At 38.1% G+C, this 18,541-nt stretch overlaps 46 pseudogenes; all 46 read left to right on the top strand.

The window, feature by feature from the left end:
- The first annotated feature begins 72 nt into the window (after positions 1-72).
- Positions 73-191, top strand: LOC124344818 (annotated as a pseudogene).
- A 284-nt stretch (positions 192-475) lies between these two features.
- Positions 476-594, top strand: LOC124346426 (annotated as a pseudogene).
- Positions 595-878: 284 nt separating this feature from the next.
- On the top strand, positions 879-997 carry LOC124344819 (annotated as a pseudogene).
- A 284-nt stretch (positions 998-1,281) lies between these two features.
- Positions 1,282-1,400, top strand: LOC124346437 (annotated as a pseudogene).
- Positions 1,401-1,684: 284 nt separating this feature from the next.
- LOC124345443 lies at positions 1,685-1,803 on the top strand (annotated as a pseudogene).
- A 284-nt stretch (positions 1,804-2,087) lies between these two features.
- On the top strand, positions 2,088-2,206 carry LOC124346151 (annotated as a pseudogene).
- Positions 2,207-2,490: 284 nt separating this feature from the next.
- LOC124344820 lies at positions 2,491-2,609 on the top strand (annotated as a pseudogene).
- A 284-nt stretch (positions 2,610-2,893) lies between these two features.
- Positions 2,894-3,012, top strand: LOC124346449 (annotated as a pseudogene).
- A 284-nt stretch (positions 3,013-3,296) lies between these two features.
- On the top strand, positions 3,297-3,415 carry LOC124345444 (annotated as a pseudogene).
- Positions 3,416-3,699: 284 nt separating this feature from the next.
- On the top strand, positions 3,700-3,818 carry LOC124346153 (annotated as a pseudogene).
- Positions 3,819-4,102: 284 nt separating this feature from the next.
- LOC124344821 lies at positions 4,103-4,221 on the top strand (annotated as a pseudogene).
- A 284-nt stretch (positions 4,222-4,505) lies between these two features.
- LOC124346460 lies at positions 4,506-4,624 on the top strand (annotated as a pseudogene).
- A 284-nt stretch (positions 4,625-4,908) lies between these two features.
- Positions 4,909-5,027, top strand: LOC124346154 (annotated as a pseudogene).
- Positions 5,028-5,311: 284 nt separating this feature from the next.
- LOC124344822 lies at positions 5,312-5,430 on the top strand (annotated as a pseudogene).
- A 284-nt stretch (positions 5,431-5,714) lies between these two features.
- Positions 5,715-5,833, top strand: LOC124346471 (annotated as a pseudogene).
- Positions 5,834-6,117: 284 nt separating this feature from the next.
- Positions 6,118-6,236, top strand: LOC124346155 (annotated as a pseudogene).
- A 284-nt stretch (positions 6,237-6,520) lies between these two features.
- LOC124344823 lies at positions 6,521-6,639 on the top strand (annotated as a pseudogene).
- Positions 6,640-6,923: 284 nt separating this feature from the next.
- Positions 6,924-7,042, top strand: LOC124344668 (annotated as a pseudogene).
- Positions 7,043-7,326: 284 nt separating this feature from the next.
- LOC124346483 lies at positions 7,327-7,445 on the top strand (annotated as a pseudogene).
- Positions 7,446-7,729: 284 nt separating this feature from the next.
- LOC124345445 lies at positions 7,730-7,848 on the top strand (annotated as a pseudogene).
- Positions 7,849-8,132: 284 nt separating this feature from the next.
- Positions 8,133-8,251, top strand: LOC124345718 (annotated as a pseudogene).
- Positions 8,252-8,534: 283 nt separating this feature from the next.
- On the top strand, positions 8,535-8,653 carry LOC124345741 (annotated as a pseudogene).
- A 284-nt stretch (positions 8,654-8,937) lies between these two features.
- Positions 8,938-9,056, top strand: LOC124344894 (annotated as a pseudogene).
- Positions 9,057-9,340: 284 nt separating this feature from the next.
- Positions 9,341-9,459, top strand: LOC124346013 (annotated as a pseudogene).
- A 284-nt stretch (positions 9,460-9,743) lies between these two features.
- LOC124346014 lies at positions 9,744-9,862 on the top strand (annotated as a pseudogene).
- Positions 9,863-10,145: 283 nt separating this feature from the next.
- LOC124344895 lies at positions 10,146-10,264 on the top strand (annotated as a pseudogene).
- A 284-nt stretch (positions 10,265-10,548) lies between these two features.
- Positions 10,549-10,667, top strand: LOC124346015 (annotated as a pseudogene).
- A 284-nt stretch (positions 10,668-10,951) lies between these two features.
- LOC124346016 lies at positions 10,952-11,070 on the top strand (annotated as a pseudogene).
- Positions 11,071-11,353: 283 nt separating this feature from the next.
- Positions 11,354-11,472, top strand: LOC124344896 (annotated as a pseudogene).
- Positions 11,473-11,756: 284 nt separating this feature from the next.
- Positions 11,757-11,875, top strand: LOC124344692 (annotated as a pseudogene).
- Positions 11,876-12,159: 284 nt separating this feature from the next.
- Positions 12,160-12,278, top strand: LOC124344898 (annotated as a pseudogene).
- A 284-nt stretch (positions 12,279-12,562) lies between these two features.
- LOC124344899 lies at positions 12,563-12,681 on the top strand (annotated as a pseudogene).
- Positions 12,682-12,965: 284 nt separating this feature from the next.
- On the top strand, positions 12,966-13,084 carry LOC124346495 (annotated as a pseudogene).
- Positions 13,085-13,368: 284 nt separating this feature from the next.
- On the top strand, positions 13,369-13,487 carry LOC124344900 (annotated as a pseudogene).
- Positions 13,488-13,771: 284 nt separating this feature from the next.
- LOC124344901 lies at positions 13,772-13,890 on the top strand (annotated as a pseudogene).
- Positions 13,891-14,174: 284 nt separating this feature from the next.
- On the top strand, positions 14,175-14,293 carry LOC124345625 (annotated as a pseudogene).
- Positions 14,294-14,577: 284 nt separating this feature from the next.
- Positions 14,578-14,696, top strand: LOC124345265 (annotated as a pseudogene).
- A 284-nt stretch (positions 14,697-14,980) lies between these two features.
- Positions 14,981-15,099, top strand: LOC124344902 (annotated as a pseudogene).
- A 284-nt stretch (positions 15,100-15,383) lies between these two features.
- LOC124346506 lies at positions 15,384-15,502 on the top strand (annotated as a pseudogene).
- Positions 15,503-15,786: 284 nt separating this feature from the next.
- LOC124344903 lies at positions 15,787-15,905 on the top strand (annotated as a pseudogene).
- Positions 15,906-16,189: 284 nt separating this feature from the next.
- On the top strand, positions 16,190-16,308 carry LOC124344904 (annotated as a pseudogene).
- A 284-nt stretch (positions 16,309-16,592) lies between these two features.
- On the top strand, positions 16,593-16,711 carry LOC124345626 (annotated as a pseudogene).
- Positions 16,712-16,995: 284 nt separating this feature from the next.
- LOC124345628 lies at positions 16,996-17,114 on the top strand (annotated as a pseudogene).
- Positions 17,115-17,398: 284 nt separating this feature from the next.
- On the top strand, positions 17,399-17,517 carry LOC124345842 (annotated as a pseudogene).
- Positions 17,518-17,800: 283 nt separating this feature from the next.
- LOC124345733 lies at positions 17,801-17,919 on the top strand (annotated as a pseudogene).
- A 284-nt stretch (positions 17,920-18,203) lies between these two features.
- LOC124344905 lies at positions 18,204-18,322 on the top strand (annotated as a pseudogene).
- The last annotated feature ends 219 nt before the right edge of the window (positions 18,323-18,541 follow it).

The following is an 18,541-nucleotide window of genomic DNA, read 5'->3' on the forward strand; positions in this document are numbered from 1 at the left end:
ACATTTCAATCACTTTGAAGTGATTTTCTGTTCATCCATTGGGACTGGGATGGTAAATTTTCATTTTTGAATCTCAACGGCCATATCACGTAGAACGCACCTGGTCTCGTCAGCTCCCAGAAGTTAAGTTACGTCGAGTCCCGTTAGTACTTGGAAGGGTGACCGCTTGGGAATACGGGATGTCGTTGGCGATGAAGAGTTTGTTTTCAATAACAAATTTCTTTAAATTTTTTTTCAATCACGATGGTTACCAGTCCAAATTCGTAGATCAAAAATTTCAATGACACTGGGATAGGTTCAATTCATCTATAGGAATGATTCTGGATGAATTCCATTGAGAGTTTTTCAAAGTTTATCGCGTTTTTTTATTCGCGATGGTTACCAGTCCGAATTCAATGAACAAACATTTCAATCACTTTGAAGTGATTTTCTATTCATCCATTGGGACTGGGAGGGTAAATTTTCATTTTGGAATGTCAACGGCCATATCACGTAGAACGCACCTGGTCTCGTCAGCTCCCAGAAGTTAAGTTACGTCGAGTCCCGTTAGTACTTGGAAGGGTGACCGCTTGGGAATACGGGATGTCGTTGGCGATGAATAGTTTGTTTTCAATAACAAATTTCTTGAAATTTTTTTTCAATCACGATGGTTACCAGTCCAAATTCGTAGATCAAAAATTTCAATGACACAGGGATAGGTTCAATTCATCTATAGGAATGATTCTGGATGAATTCCATTGAGAGTTTTTCAAAGTTTATCGCGTTTTTTTATTCGCGATGATTACCAGTCCGAATTCAATGAACAAACATTTCAATCACTTTGAAGTGATTTTCTGTTCATCCATTGGGACTGGGATGGTAAATTTTCATTTTTGAATCTCAACGGCCATATCACGTAGAACGCACCTGGTCTCGTCAGCTCCCAGAAGTTAAGTTACGTCGAGTCCCGTTAGTACTTGGAAGGGTGACCGCTTGGGAATACGGGATGTCGTTGGCGATGAAGAGTTTGTTTTCAATAACAAATTTCTTTAAATTTTTTTTCAATCACGATGGTTACCAGTCCAAATTCGTAGATCAAAAATTTCAATGACACTGGGATAGGTTCAATTCATCTATAGGAATGATTCTGGATGAATTCCATTGAGAGTTTTTCAAAGTTTATCGCGTTTTTTTATTCGCGATGGTTACCAGTCCGAATTCAATGAACAAACATTTCAATCACTTTGAAGTGATTTTCTATTCATCCATTGGGACTGGGAGGGTAAATTTTCATTTTGGAATGTCAACGGCCATATCACGTAGAACGCACCTGGTCTCGTCAGCTCCCAGAAGTTAAGTTACGTCGAGTCCCGTTAGTACTTGGAAGGGTGACCGCTTGGGAATACGGGATGTCGTTGGCGATGAATAGTTTGTTTTCAATAACAAATTTCTTGAAATTTTTTTTCAATCACGATGGTTACCAGTCCAAATTCGTAGATCAAAAATTTCAATGACACAGGGATAGGTTCAATTCATCTATAGGAATGATTCTGGATGAATTCCATTGAGAGTTTTTCAAAGTTTATCGCGTTTTTTTATTCGCGATGATTACCAGTCCTAATTCAATGAACAAACATTTCAATCACTTTGAAGTAATTTTCTATTCATCCATTGGGACTGGGAGGGTAAATTTTCATTTTTGAATGTCAACGGCTATATCACGTAGAACGCACCTGGTCTCGTCAGCTCCCAGAAGTTAAGTTACGTCGAGTCCCGTTAGTACTTGGAAGGGTGACCGCTTGGGAATACGGAATGTCGTTGGCGATGAATAGTTTGTTTTCAATAACAAATTTCTTGAAATTTTTTTTCAATCACGATGGTTACCAGTCCAAATTCGTAGATCAAAAATTTCAATGACACAGGGATAGGTTCAATTCATCTATAGGAATGATTCTGGATGAATTCCATTGAGAGTTTTTCAAAGTTTATCGCGTTTTTTTATTCGCGATGATTACCAGTCCGAATTCAATGAACAAACATTTCAATCACTTTGAAGTAATTTTCTATTCATCCATTGGGACTGGGAGGGTAAATTTTCATTTTTGAATGTCAACGGCCATATCACGTAGAACGCACCTGGTCTCGTCAGCTCCAAGAAGTTAAGTTACGTCGAGTCCCGTTAGCACTTGGAAGGGTGACCGCTTGGGAATACGGAATGTTGTTGGCGATGAATAGTTTGTTTTCAATAACAAATTTCTTGAAATTTTTTTTCAATCACGATGGTTACCAGTCCAAATTCGTAGATCAAAAATTTCAATGACACAGGGATAGGTTCAATTCATCTATAGGAATGATTCTGGATGAATTCCATTGAGAGTTTTTCAAAGTTTATCGCGTTTTTTTATTCGCGATGATTACCAGTCCGAATTCAATGAACAAACATTTCAATCACTTTGAAGTGATTTTCTGTTCATCCATTGGGACTGGGAGGGTAAATTTTCATTTTTGAATCTCAACGGCCATATCACGTAGAACGCACCTGGTCTCGTCAGCTCCCAGAAGTTAAGTTACGTCGAGTCCCGTTAGTACTTGGAAGGGTGACCGCTTGGGAATACGGGATGTCGTTGGCGATGAATAGTTTGCTTTCAATAACAAATTTCTTGAAATTTTTTTTCAATCACGATGGTTACCAGTCCAAATTCGTAGATCAAAAATTTCAATGACACTGGGATAGGTTCAATTCATCTATAGGAATGATTCTGGATGAATTCCATTGAGAGTTTTTCAAAGTTTATCGCGTTTTTTTATTCGCGATGGTTACCAGTCCGAATTCAATGAACAAACATTTCAATCACTTTGAAGTGATTTTCTATTCATCCATTGGGACTGGGAGGGTAAATTTTCATTTTGGAATGTCAACGGCCATATCACGTAGAACGCACCTGGTCTCGTCAGCTCCCAGAAGTTAAGTTACGTCGAGTCCCGTTAGTACTTGGAAGGGTGACCGCTTGGGAATACGGGATGTCGTTGGCGATGAATAGTTTGTTTTCAATAACAAATTTCTTGAAATTTTTTTTCAATCACGATGGTTACCAGTCCAAATTCGTAGATCAAAAATTTCAATGACACAGGGATAGGTTCAATTCATCTATAGGAATGATTCTGGATGAATTCCATTGAGAGTTTTTCAAAGTTTATCGCGTTTTTTTATTCGCGATGATTACCAGTCCTAATTCAATGAACAAACATTTCAATCACTTTGAAGTAATTTTCTATTCATCCATTGGGACTGGGAGGGTAAATTTTCATTTTTGAATGTCAACGGCTATATCACGTAGAACGCACCTGGTCTCGTCAGCTCCCAGAAGTTAAGTTACGTCGAGTCCCGTTAGTACTTGGAAGGGTGACCGCTTGGGAATACGGAATGTCGTTGGCGATGAATAGTTTGTTTTCAATAACAAATTTCTTGAAATTTTTTTTCAATCACGATGGTTACCAGTCCAAATTCGTAGATCAAAAATTTCAATGACACAGGGATAGGTTCAATTCATCTATAGGAATGATTCTGGATGAATTCCATTGAGAGTTTTTCAAAGTTTATCGCGTTTTTTTATTCGCGATGATTACCAGTCCGAATTCAATGAACAAACATTTCAATCACTTTGAAGTAATTTTCTATTCATCCATTGGGACTGGGAGGGTAAATTTTCATTTTTGAATGTCAACGGCCATATCACGTAGAACGCACCTGGTCTCGTCAGCTCCAAGAAGTTAAGTTACGTCGAGTCCCGTTAGCACTTGGAAGGGTGACCGCTTGGGAATACGGAATGTTGTTGGCGATGAATAGTTTGTTTTCAATAACAAATTTCTTGAAATTTTTTTTCAATCACGATGGTTACCAGTCCAAATTCGTAGATCAAAAATTTCAATGACACAGGGATAGGTTCAATTCATCTATAGGAATGATTCTGGATGAATTCCATTGAGAGTTTTTCAAAGTTTATCGCGTTTTTTTATTCGCGATGATTACCAGTCCGAATTCAATGAACAAACATTTCAATCACTTTGAAGTGATTTTCTGTTCATCCATTGGGACTGGGAGGGTAAATTTTCATTTTTGAATCTCAACGGCCATATCACGTAGAACGCACCTGGTCTCGTCAGCTCCCAGAAGTTAAGTTACGTCGAGTCCCGTTAGTACTTGGAAGGGTGACCGCTTGGGAATACGGGATGTCGTTGGCGATGAATAGTTTGCTTTCAATAACAAATTTCTTGAAATTTTTTTTCAATCACGATGGTTACCAGTCCAAATTCGTAGATCAAAAATTTCAATGACACTGGGATAGGTTCAATTCATCTATAGGAATGATTCTGGATGAATTCCATTGAGAGTTTTTCAAAGTTTATCGCGTTTTTTTATTCGCGATGGTTACCAGTCCGAATTCAATGAACAAACATTTCAATCACTTTGAAGTGATTTTCTATTCATCCATTGGGACTGGGAGGGTAAATTTTCATTTTGGAATGTCAACGGCCATATCACGTAGAACGCACCTGGTCTCGTCAGCTCCCAGAAGTTAAGTTACGTCGAGTCCCGTTAGTACTTGGAAGGGTGACCGCTTGGGAATACGGGATGTCGTTGGCGATGAATAGTTTGTTTTCAATAACAAATTTCTTGAAATTTTTTTTCAATCACGATGGTTACCAGTCCAAATTCGTAGATCAAAAATTTCAATGACACAGGGATAGGTTCAATTCATCTATAGGAATGATTCTGGATGAATTCCATTGAGAGTTTTTCAAAGTTTATCGCGTTTTTTTATTCGCGATGATTACCAGTCCGAATTCAATGAACAAACATTTCAATCACTTTGAAGTAATTTTCTATTCATCCATTGGGACTGGGAGGGTAAATTTTCATTTTTGAATGTCAACGGCCATATCACGTAGAACGCACCTGGTCTCGTCAGCTCCAAGAAGTTAAGTTACGTCGAGTCCCGTTAGCACTTGGAAGGGTGACCGCTTGGGAATACGGAATGTTGTTGGCGATGAATAGTTTGTTTTCAATAACAAATTTCTTGAAATTTTTTTTCAATCACGATGGTTACCAGTCCAAATTCGTAGATCAAAAATTTCAATGACACAGGGATAGGTTCAATTCATCTATAGGAATGATTCTGGATGAATTCCATTGAGAGTTTTTCAAAGTTTATCGCGTTTTTTTATTCGCGATGATTACCAGTCCGAATTCAATGAACAAACATTTCAATCACTTTGAAGTGATTTTCTGTTCATCCATTGGGACTGGGATGGTAAATTTTCATTTTTGAATCTCAACGGCCATATCACGTAGAACGCACCTGGTCTCGTCAGCTCCCAGAAGTTAAGTTACGTCGAGTCCCGTTAGTACTTGGAAGGGTGACCGCTTGGGAATACGGGATGTCGTTGGCGATGAATAGTTTGCTTTCAATAACAAATTTCTTGAAATTTTTTTTCAATCACGATGGTTACCAGTCCAAATTCGTAGATCAAAAATTTCAATGACACTGGGATAGGTTCAATTCATCTATAGGAATGATTCTGGATGAATTCCATTGAGAGTTTTTCAAAGTTTATCGCGTTTTTTTATTCGCGATGGTTACCAGTCCGAATTCAATGAACAAACATTTCAATCACTTTGAAGTGATTTTCTATTCATCCATTGGGACTGGGAGGGTAAATTTTCATTTTGGAATGTCAACGGCCATATCACGTAGAACGCACCTGGTCTCGTCAGCTCCCAGAAGTTAAGTTACGTCGAGTCCCGTTAGTACTTGGAAGGGTGACCGCTTGGGAATACGGGATGTCGTTGGCGATGAATAGTTTGTTTTCAATAACAAATTTCTTGAAATTTTTTTTCAATCACGATGGTTACCAGTCCAAATTCGTAGATCAAAAATTTCAATGACACAGGGATAGGTTCAATTCATCTATAGGAATGATTCTGGATGAATTCCATTGAGAGTTTTTCAAAGTTTATCGCGTTTTTTTATTCGCGATGGTTACCAGTCCGAATTCAATGAACAAACATTTCAATCACTTTGAAGTAATTTTCTATTCATCCATTGGGACTGGGAGGGTAAATTTTCATTTTTGAATGTCAACGGCCATATCACGTAGAACGCACCTGGTCTCGTCAGCTCCAAGAAGTTAAGTTACGTCGAGTCCCGTTAGCACTTGGAAGGGTGACCGCTTGGGAATACGGAATGTTGTTGGCGATGAATAGTTTGTTTTCAATAACAAATTTCTTGAAATTTTTTTTCAATCACGATGGTTACCAGTCCAAATTCGTAGATCAAAAATTTCAATGACACAGGGATAGGTTCAATTCATCTATAGGAATGATTCTGGATGAATTCCATTGAGAGTTTTTCAAAGTTTATCGCGTTTTTTTATTCGCGATGATTACCAGTCCGAATTCAATGAACAAACATTTCAATCACTTTGAAGTGATTTTCTGTTCATCCATTGGGACTGGGATGGTAAATTTTCATTTTTGAATCTCAACGGCCATATCACGTAGAACGCACCTGGTCTCGTCAGCTCCCAGAAGTTAAGTTACGTCGAGTCCCGTTAGTACTTGGAAGGGTGACCGCTTGGGAATACGGGATGTCGTTGGCGATGAATAGTTTGCTTTCAATAACAAATTTCTTGAAATTTTTTTTCAATCACGATGGTTACCAGTCCAAATTCGTAGATCAAAAATTTCAATGACACTGGGATAGGTTCAATTCATCTATAGGAATGATTCTGGATGAATTCCATTGAGAGTTTTTCAAAGTTTATCGCGTTTTTTTATTCGCGATGGTTACCAGTCCGAATTCAATGAACAAACATTTCAATCACTTTGAAGTGATTTTCTATTCATCCATTGGGACTGGGAGGGTAAATTTTCATTTTGGAATGTCAACGGCCATATCACGTAGAACGCACCTGGTCACGTCAGCTCCCAGAAGTTAAGTTACGTCGAGTCCCGTTAGTACTTGGAAGGGTGACCGCTTGGGAATACGGGATGTCGTTGGCGATGAATAGTTTGTTTTCAATAACAAATTTCTTGAAATTTTTTTTCAATCACGATGGTTACCAGTCCAAATTCGTAGATCAAAAATTTCAATGACACAGGGATAGGTTCAATTCATCTATAGGAATGATTCTGGATGAATTCCATTGAGAGTTTTTCAAAGTTTATCGCGTTTTTTTATTCGCGATGGTTACCAGTCCGAATTCAATGAACAAACATTTCAATCACTTTGAAGTGATTTTCTATTCATCCATTGGGACTGGGAGGGTAAATTTTCATTTTGGAATGTCAACGGCCATATCACGTAGAACGCACCTGGTCTCGTCAGCTCCCAGAAGTTAAGTTACGTCGAGTCCCGTTAGTACTTGGAAGGGTGACCGCTTGGGAATACGGGATGTCGTTGGCGATGAATAGTTTGTTTTCAATAACAAATTTCTTGAAATTTTTTTTCAATCACGATGGTTACCAGTCCAAATTCGTAGATCAAAAATTTCAATGACACAGGGATAGGTTCAATTCATCTATAGGAATGATTCTGGATGAATTCCATTGAGAGTTTTTCAAAGTTTATCGCGTTTTTTTATTCGCGATGATTACCAGTCCGAATTCAATGAACAAACATTTCAATCACTTTGAAGTAATTTTCTATTCATCCATTGGGACTCGGAGGGTAAATTTTCATTTTAGAATGTCAACGGCTATATCACGTAGAACGCACCTGGTCTCGTCAGCTCCCAGAAGTTAAGTTACGTCGAGTCCCGTTAGTACTTGGAAGGGTGACCGCTTGGGAATACGGAATGTCGTTGGCGATGAATAGTTTGTTTTCAATAACAAATTTCTTGAAATTTTTTTTCAATCACGATGGTTACCAGTCCAAATTCGTAGATCAAAAATTTCAATGACACAGGGATAGGTTCAATTCATCTATAGGAATGATTCTGGATGAATTCCATTGAGAGTTTTTCAAAGTTTATCGCGTTTTTTTATTCGCGATGATTACCAGTCCGAATTCAATGAACAAACATTTCAATCACTTTGAAGTAATTTTCTATTCATCCATTGGGACTGGGATGGTAAATTTTCATTTTTGAATCTCAACGGCCATATCACGTAGAACGCACCTGGTCTCGTCAGCTCCCAGAAGTTAAGTTACGTCGAGTCCCGTTAGTACTTGGAAGGGTGACCGCTTGGGAATACGGAATGTCGTTGGCGATGAATAGTTTGTTTTCAATAACAAATTTCTTGAAATTTTTTTCAATCACGATGGTTACCAGTCCAAATTCGTAGATCAAAAATTTCAATGACACAGGGATAGGTTCAATTCATCTATAGGAATGATTCTGGATGAATTCCATTGAGAGTTTTTCAAAGTTTATCGCGTTTTTTTATTCGCGATGATTACCAGTCCGAATTCAATGAACAAACATTTCAATCACTTTGAAGTAATTTTCTATTCATCCATTGGGACTGGGAGGGTAAATTTTCATTTTTGAATGTCAACGGCCATATCACGTAGAACGCACCTGGTCTCGTCAGCTCCCAGAAGTTAAGTTACGTCGAGTCCCGTTAATACTTGGAAGGGTGACCGCTTGGGAATACGGAATGTCGTTGGCGATGAATAGTTTGTTTTCAATAACAAATTTCTTGAAATTTTTTTTCAATCACGATGGTTACCAGTCCAAATTCGTAGATCAAAAATTTCAATGACACAGGGATAGGTTCAATTCATCTATAGGAATGATTCTGGATGAATTCCATTGAGAGTTTTTCAAAGTTTATCGCGTTTTTTTATTCGCGATGGTTACCAGTCCGAATTCAATGAACAAACATTTCAATCACTTTGAAGTGATTTTCTATTCATCCATTGGGACTGGGAGGGTAAATTTTCATTTTTGAATGTCAACGGCCATATCACGTAGAACGCACCTGGTCTCGTCAGCTCCCAGAAGTTAAGTTACGTCGAGTCCCGTTAGTACTTGGAAGGGTGACCGCTTGGGAATACGGAATGTCGTTGGCGATGAATAGTTTGTTTTCAATAACAAATTTCTTGAAATTTTTTTTCAATCACGATGGTTACCAGTCCAAATTCGTAGATCAAAAATTTCAATGACACGGGGATAGGTTCAATTCATCTATAGGAATGATTCTGGATGAATTCCATTGAGAGTTTTTCAAAGTTTATCGCGTTTTTTTATTCGCGATGATTACCAGTCCGAATTCAATGAACAAACATTTCAATCACTTTGAAGTAATTTTCTATTCATCCATTGGGACTGGGAGGGTAAATTTTCATTTTTGAATGTCAACGGCCATATCACGTAGAACGCACCTGGTCTCGTCAGCTCCCAGAAGTTAAGTTACGTCGAGTCCCGTTAGCATTTGGAAGGGTGACCGCTTGGGAATACGGAATGTTGTTGGCGATGAATAGTTTGTTTTCAATAACAAATTTCTTGAAATTTTTTTTCAATCACGATGGTTACCAGTCCAAATTCGTAGATCAAAAATTTCAATGACACAGGGATAGGTTCAATTCATCTATAGGAATGATTCTGGATGAATTCCATTGAGAGTTTTTCAAAGTTTATCGCGTTTTTTTATTCGCGATGATTACCAGTCCGAATTCAATGAACAAACATTTCAATCACTTTGAAGTAATTTTCTATTCATCCATTGGGACTGGGAGGGTAAATTTTCATTTTTGAATGTCAACGGCCATATCACGTAGAACGCACCTGGTCTCGTCAGCTCCCAGAAGTTAAGTTACGTCGAGTCCCGTTAGCATTTGGAAGGGTGACCGCTTGGGAATACGGAATGTTGTTGGCGATGAATAGTTTGTTTTCAATAACAAATTTCTTGAAATTTTTTTCAATCACGATGGTTACCAGTCCAAATTCGTAGATCAAAAATTTCAATGACACAGGGATAGGTTCAATTCATCTATAGGAATGATTCTGGATGAATTCCATTGAGAGTTTTTCAAAGTTTATCGCGTTTTTTTATTCGCGATGGTTACCAGTCCGAATTCAATGAACAATCATTTCAATCACTTTGAAGTGATTTTCTATTCATCCATTGGGACTGGGAGGGTAAATTTTCATTTTTGAATGTCAACGGCCATATCACGTAGAACGCACCTGGTCTCGTCAGCTCCCAGAAGTTAAGTTACGTCGAGTCCCGTTAGTACTTGGAAGGGTGACCGCTTGGGAATACGGAATGTCGTTGGCGATGAATAGTTTGTTTTCAATAACAAATTTCTTGAAATTTTTTTTCAATCACGATGGTTACCAGTCCAAATTCGTAGATCAAAAATTTCAATGACACGGGGATAGGTTCAATTCATCTATAGGAATGATTCTGGATGAATTCCATTGAGAGTTTTTCAAAGTTTATCGCGTTTTTTTATTCGCGATGATTACCAGTCCGAATTCAATGAACAAACATTTCAATCACTTTGAAGTAATTTTCTATTCATCCATTGGGACTGGGAGGGTAAATTTTCATTTTTGAATGTCAACGGCCATATCACGTAGAACGCACCTGGTCTCGTCAGCTCCCAGAAGTTAAGTTACGTCGAGTCCCGTTAGCATTTGGAAGGGTGACCGCTTGGGAATACGGAATGTTGTTGGCGATGAATAGTTTGTTTTCAATAACAAATTTCTTGAAATTTTTTTTCAATCACGATGGTTACCAGTCCAAATTCGTAGATCAAAAATTTCAATGACACAGGGATAGGTTCAATTCATCTATAGGAATGATTCTGGATGAATTCCATTGAGAGTTTTTCAAAGTTTATCGCGTTTTTTTATTCGCGATGATTACCAGTCCGAATTCAATGAACAAACATTTCAATCACTTTGAAGTAATTTTCTATTCATCCATTGGGACTGGGAGGGTAAATTTTCATTTTTGAATGTCAACGGCCATATCACGTAGAACGCACCTGGTCTCGTCAGCTCCCAGAAGTTAAGTTACGTCGAGTCCCGTTAGCATTTGGAAGGGTGACCGCTTGGGAATACGGAATGTTGTTGGCGATGAATAGTTTGTTTTCAATAACAAATTTCTTGAAATTTTTTTCAATCACGATGGTTACCAGTCCAAATTCGTAGATCAAAAATTTCAATGACACAGGGATAGGTTCAATTCATCTATAGGAATGATTCTGGATGAATTCCATTGAGAGTTTTTCAAAGTTTATCGCGTTTTTTTATTCGCGATGGTTACCAGTCCGAATTCAATGAACAATCATTTCAATCACTTTGAAGTGATTTTCTATTCATCCATTGGGACTGGGAGGGTAAATTTTCATTTTTGAATGTCAACGGCCATATCACGTAGAACGCACCTGGTCTCGTCAGCTCCCAGAAGTTAAGTTACGTCGAGTCCCGTTAGTACTTGGAAGGGTGACCGCTTGGGAATACGGAATGTCGTTGGCGATGAATAGTTTGTTTTCAATAACAAATTTCTTTAAATTTTTTTTCAATCACGATGGTTACCAGTCCAAATTCGTAGATCAAAAATTTCAATGACACAGGGATAGGTTCAATTCATCTATAGGAATGATTCTGGATGAATTCCATTGAGAGTTTTTCAAAGTTTATCGCGTTTTTTTATTCGCGATGGTTACCAGTCCGAATTCAATGAACAAACATTTCTATCACTTTGAAGTGATTTTCTATTCATCCATTGGGACTGGGAGGGTAAATTTTCAGTTTTGAATGTCAACGGCCATATCACGTAGAATGCACCTGGTCTCGTCAGCTCCCAGAAGTTAAGTTACGTCGAGTCCCGTTAGTACTTGGAAGGGTGACCGCTTGGGAATACGGGATGTCGTTGGCGATGAATAGTTTGTTTTCAATAACAAATTTCTTGAAATTTTTTTTCAATCACGATGGTTACCAGTCCAAATTCGTAGATCAAAAATTTCAATGACACAGGGATAGGTTCAATTCATCTATAGGAATGATTCTGGATGAATTCCATTGAGAGTTTTTCAAAGTTTATCGCGTTTTTTTATTCGCGATGGTTACCAGTCCGAATTCAATGAACAAACATTTCAATCACTTTGAAGTGATTTTCTATTCATCCATTGGGACTGGGAGGGTAAATTTTCATTTTTGAATGTCAACGGCCATATCACGTAGAACGCACCTGGTCTCGTCAGCTCCCAGAAGTTAAGTTACGTCGAGTCCCGTTAGTACTTGGAAGGGTGACCGCTTGGGAATACGGAATGTCGTTGGCGATGAATAGTTTGTTTTCAATAACAAATTTCTTGAAATTTTTTTTCAATCACGATGGTTACCAGTCCAAATTCGTAGATCAAAAATTACAATGACACAGGGATAGGTTCAATTCATCTATAGGAATGATTCTGGATGAATTCCATTGAGAGTTTTTCAAAGTTTATCGCGTTTTTTTATTCGCGATGGTTACCAGTCCGAATTCAATGAACAAACATTTCAATCACTTTGAAGTGATTTTCTATTCATCCATTGGGACTGGGAGGGTAAATTTTCATTTTTGAATGTCAACGGCCATATCACGTAGAACGCACCTGGTCTCGTCAGCTCCCAGAAGTTAAGTTACGTCGAGTCCCGTTAGTACTTGGAAGGGTGACCGCTTGGGAATACGGAATGTCGTTGGCGATGAATAGTTTGTTTTCAATAACAAATTTCTTGAAATTTTTTTTCAATCACGATGGTTACCAGTCCAAATTCGTAGATCAAAAATTTCAATGACACAGGGATAGGTTCAATTCATCTATAGGAATGATTCTGGATGAATTCCATTGAGAGTTTTTCAAAGTTTATCGCGTTTTTTTATTCGCGATGGTTACCAGTCCAAATTCAATGAACAAACATTCCAATCACTTTGAAGTGATTTTCTATTCATCCATTGGGACTGGGAGGGTAAATTTTCATTTTTGAATGTCAACGGCCATATCACGTAGAACGCACCTGGTCTCGTCAGCTCCCAGAAGTTAAGTTACGTCGAGTCCCGTTAGTACTTGGAAGGGTGACCGCTTGGGAATACGGGATGTCGTTGGCGATGAATAGTTTGTTTTCAATAACAAATTTCTTGAAATTTTTTTTCAATCACGATGGTTACCAGTCCAAATTCGTAGATCAAAAATTTCAATGACACAGGGATAGGTTCAATTCATCTATAGGAATGATTCTGGATGAATTCCATTGAGAGTTTTTCAAAGTTTATCGCGTTTTTTTATTCGCGATGGTTACCAGTCCGAATTCAATGAACAAACATTTCAATCACTTTGAAGTGATTTTCTATTCATCCATTGGGACTGGGAGGGTAAATTTTCATTTTTGAATGTCAACGGCCATATCACGTAGAACGCACCTGGTCTCGTCAGCTCCCAGAAGTTAAGTTACGTCGAGTCCCGTTAGTACTTGGAAGGGTGACCGCTTGGGAATACGGAATGTCGTTGGCGATGAATAGTTTGTTTTCAATAACAAATTTCTTGAAATTTTTTTTCAATCACGATGGTTACCAGTCCAAATTCGTAGATCAAAAATTTCAATGACACAGGGATAGGTTCAATTCATCTATAGGAATGATTCTGGATGAATTCCATTGAGAGTTTTTCAAAGTTTATCGCGTTTTTTTATTCGCGATGGTTACCAGTCCGAATTCAATGAACAAACATTTCAATCACTTTGAAGTGATTTTCTATTCATCCATTGGGACTGGGAGGGTAAATTTTCATTTTTGAATGTCAACGGCCATATCACGTAGAACGCACCTGGTCTCGTCAGCTCCCAGAAGTTAAGTTACGTCGAGTCCCGTTAGTACTTGGAAGGGTGACCGCTTGGGAATACGGAATGTCGTTGGCGATTAATAGTTTGTTTTCAATAACAAATTTCTTGAAATTTTTTTTCAATCACGATGGTTACCAGTCCAAATTCGTAGATCAAAAATTTCAATGACACAGGGATAGGTTCAATTCATCTATAGGAATGATTCTGGATGAATTCCATTGAGAGTTTTTCAAAGTTTATCGCGTTTTTTTATTCGCGATGGTTACCATTCCAAATTCAATGAACAAACATTTCAATCACTTTGAAGTGATTTTCTATTCATCCATTGGGACTGGGAGGGTAAATTTTCAATTTTGAATATCAACGGCCATATCACGTAGAACGCACCTGGTCTCGTCAGCTCCCAGAAGTTAAGTTACGTCGAGTCCCGTTAGTACTTGGAAGGGTGACCGCTTGGGAATACGGAATGTCGTTGGCGATGAATAGTTTGTTTTCAATAACAAATTTCTTGAAATTTTTTTTCAATCACGATGGTTACCAGTCCAAATTCGTAGATCAAAAATTTCAATGACACAGGGATAGGTTCAATTCATCTATAGGAATGATTCTGGATGAATTCCATTGAGAGTTTTTCAAAGTTTATCGCGTTTTTTTATTCGCGATGGTTACCAGTCCAAATTCAATGAACAAACATTTCTATCACTTTGAAGTGATTTTCTATTCATCCATTGGGACTGGGAGGGTAAATTTTCATTTTTGAATGTCAACGGCCATATCACGTAGAACGCACCTGGTCTCGTCAGCTCCCAGAAGTTAAGTTACGTCGAGTCTCGTTAGTACTTGGAAGGTTGACTGCTTGGGAATACGGGATGTCGTTGGCGATGAATAGTTTGTTTTCAATAACAAATTTCTTGAAATTTTTTTTCAATCACGATGGTTACCAGTCCAAATTCGTAGATCAAAAATTACAATGACACAGGGATAGGTTCAATTCATCTATAGGAATGATTCTGGATGAATTCCATTGAGAGTTTTTCAAAGTTTATCGCGTTTTTTTATTCGCGATGGTTACCAGTCCGAATTCAATGAACAAACATTTCAATCACTTTGAAGTGATTTTCTATTCATCCATTGGGACTGGGAGGGTAAATTTTCATTTTTGAATGTCAACGGCCATATCACGTAGAACGCACCTGGTCTCGTCAGCTCCCAGAAGTTAAGTTACGTCGAGTCCCGTTAGTACTTGGAAGGGTGACCGCTTGGGAATACGGAATGTCGTTGGCGATGAATAGTTTGTTTTCAATAACAAATTTCTTGAAATTTTTTTTCAATCACGATGGTTACCAGTCCAAATTCGTAGATCAAAAATTTCAATGACACAGGGATAGGTTCAATTCATCTATAGGAATGATTCTGGATGAATTCCATTGAGAGTTTTTCAAAGTTTATCGCGTTTTTTTATTCGCGATGGTTACCAGTCCAAATTCAATGAACAAATATTCCAATCACTTTGAAGTGATTTTCTATTCATCCATTGGGACTGGGAGGGTAAATTTTCATTTTTGAATGTCAACGGCCATATCACGTAGAACGCACCTGGTCTCGTCAGCTCCCAGAAGTTAAGTTACGTCGAGTCCCGTTAGTACTTGGAAGGGTGACCGCTTGGGAATACGGGATGTCGTTGGCGATGAATAGTTTGTTTTCAATAACAAATTTCTTGAAATTTTTTTTCAATCACGATGGTTACCAGTCCAAATTCGTAGATCAAAAATTTCAATGACACAGGGATAGGTTCAATTCATCTATAGGAATGATTCTGGATGAATTCCATTGAGAGTTTTTCAAAGTTTATCGCGTTTTTTTATTCGCGATGGTTACCAGTCCGAATTCAATGAACAAACATTTCAATCACTTTGAAGTGATTTTCTATTCATCCATTGGGACTGGGAGGGTAAATTTTCATTTTTGAATGTCAACGGCCATATCACGTAGAACGCACCTGGTCTCGTCAGCTCCCAGAAGTTAAGTTACGTCGAGTCCCGTTAGTACTTGGAAGGGTGACCGCTTGGGAATACGGAATGTCGTTGGCGATGAATAGTTTGTTTTCAATAACAAATTTCTTGAAATTTTTTTTCAATCACGATGGTTACCAGTCCAAATTCGTAGATCAAAAATTTCAATGACACAGGGATAGGTTCAATTCATCTATAGGAATGATTCTGGATGAATTCCATTGAGAGTTTTTCAAAGTTTATCGCGTTTTTTTATTCGCGATGGTTACCAGTCCGAATTCAATGAACAAACATTTCAATCACTTTGAAGTGATTTTCTATTCATCCATTGGGACTGGGAGGGTAAATTTTCATTTTTGAATGTCAACGGCCATATCACGTAGAACGCACCTGGTCTCGTCAGCTCCCAGAAGTTAAGTTACGTCGAGTCCCGTTAGTACTTGGAAGGGTGACCGCTTGGGAATACGGAATGTCGTTGGCGATTAATAGTTTGTTTTCAATAACAAATTTCTTGAAATTTTTTTTCAATCACGATGGTTACCAGTCCAAATTCGTAGATCAAAAATTTCAATGACACAGGGATAGGTTCAATTCATCTATAGGAATGATTCTGGATGAATTCCATTGAGAGTTTTTCAAAGTTTATCGCGTTTTTTTATTCGCGATGGTTACCATTCCAAATTCAATGAACAAACATTTCAATCACTTTGAAGTGATTTTCTATTCATCCATTGGGACTGGGAGGGTAAATTTTCAATTTTGAATATCAACGGCCATATCACGTAGAACGCACCTGGTCTCGTCAGCTCCCAGAAGTTAAGTTACGTCGAGTCCCGTTAGTACTTGGAAGGGTGACCGCTTGGGAATACGGAATGTCGTTGGCGATGAATAGTTTGTTTTCAATAACAAATTTCTTGAAATTTTTTTTCAATCACGATGGTTACCAGTCCAAATTCGTAGATCAAAAATTTCAATGACACAGGGATAGGTTCAATTCATCTATAGGAATGATTCTGGATGAATTCCATTGAGAGTTTTTCAAAGTTTATCGCGTTTTTTTATTCGCGATGGTTACCAGTCCAAATTCAATGAACAAACATTTCAATCACTTTGAAGTGATTTTCTATTCATCCATTGGGACTGGGAGGGTAAATTTTCAATTTTGAATATCAACGGCCATATCACGTAGAACGCACCTGGTCTCGTCAGCTCCCAGAAGTTAAGTTACGTCGAGTCCCGTTAGTACTTGGAAGGGTGACCGCTTGGGAATACGGAATGTCGTTGGCGATGAATAGTTTGTTTTCAATAACAAATTTCTTGAAATTTTTTTTCAATCACGATGGTTACCAGTCCAAATTCGTAGATCAAAAATTTCAATGACACAGGGATAGGTTCAATTCATCTATAGGAATGATTCTGGATGAATTCCATTGAGAGTTTTTCAAAGTTTATCGCGTTTTTTTATTCGCGATGGTTACCAGTCCAAATTCAATGAACAAACATTTCTATCACTTTGAAGTGATTTTCTATTCATCCATTGGGACTGGGAGGGTAAATTTTCATTTTTGAATGTCAACGGCCATATCACGTAGAACGCACCTGGTCTCGTCAGCTCCCAGAAGTTAAGTTACGTCGAGTCCCGTTAGCACTTGGAAGGGTGACCGCTTGGGAATACGGAATGTCGTTGGCGATGAATAGTTTGTTTTCAATAACAAATTTCTTGAAATTTTTTTCAATCACGATGGTTACCAGTCCAAATTCGTAGATCAAAAATTTCAATTACACAGGGATAGGTTCAATTCATCTATAGGAATGATTCTGGATGAATTCCATTGAGAGTTTTTCAAAGTTTATCGCGTTTTTTTATTCGCGATGATTACCAGTCCGAATTCAATGAACAAACATTTCAATCACTTTGAAGTAATTTTCTATTCATCCATTGGGACTGGGAGGGTAAATTTTCATTTTTGAATGTCAACGGCCATATCACGTAGAACGCACCTGGTCTCGTCAGCTCCCAGAAGTTAAGTTACGTCGAGTCCCGTTAGCACTTGGAAGGGTGACCGCTTGGGAATACGGGATGACGTTGGCGATGAATAGTTTGTTTTCAATAACAAATTTCTTGAAATTTTTTTTCAATCACGATGGTTACCAGTCCAAATTCGTAGATCAAAAATTTCAATGACACAGGGATAGGTTCAATTCATCTATAGGAATGATTCTGGATGAATTCCATTGAGAGTTTTTCAAAGTTTATCGCGTTTTTTTATTCGCGATGGTTACCAGTCCGAATTCAATGAACAATCATTTCAATCACTTTGAAGTGATTTTCTATTCATCCATTGGGACTGGGAGGGTAAATTTTCATTTTTGAATGTCAACGGCCATATCACGTAGAACGCACCTGGTCTCGTCAGCTCCCAGAAGTTAAGTTACGTCGAGTCCCGTTAGTACTTGGAAGGGTGACCGCTTGGGAATACGGAATGTCGTTGGCGATTAATAGTTTGTTTTCAATAACAAATTTCTTGAAATTTTTTTTCAATCACGATGGTTACCAGTCCAAATTCGTAGATCAAAAATTTCAATGACACAGGGATAGGTTCAATTCATCTATAGGAATGATTCTGGATGAATTCCATTGAGAGTTTTTCAAAGTTTATCGCGTTTTTTTATTCGCGATGGTTACCAGTCCGAATTCAATGAACAAACATTTC

Source organism: Daphnia pulicaria, chromosome 6 (genome assembly GCF_021234035.1).
Source record: "Daphnia pulicaria isolate SC F1-1A chromosome 6, SC_F0-13Bv2, whole genome shotgun sequence".
Classification (NCBI taxonomy): Eukaryota; Metazoa; Arthropoda; class Branchiopoda; order Diplostraca; family Daphniidae; genus Daphnia; species Daphnia pulicaria.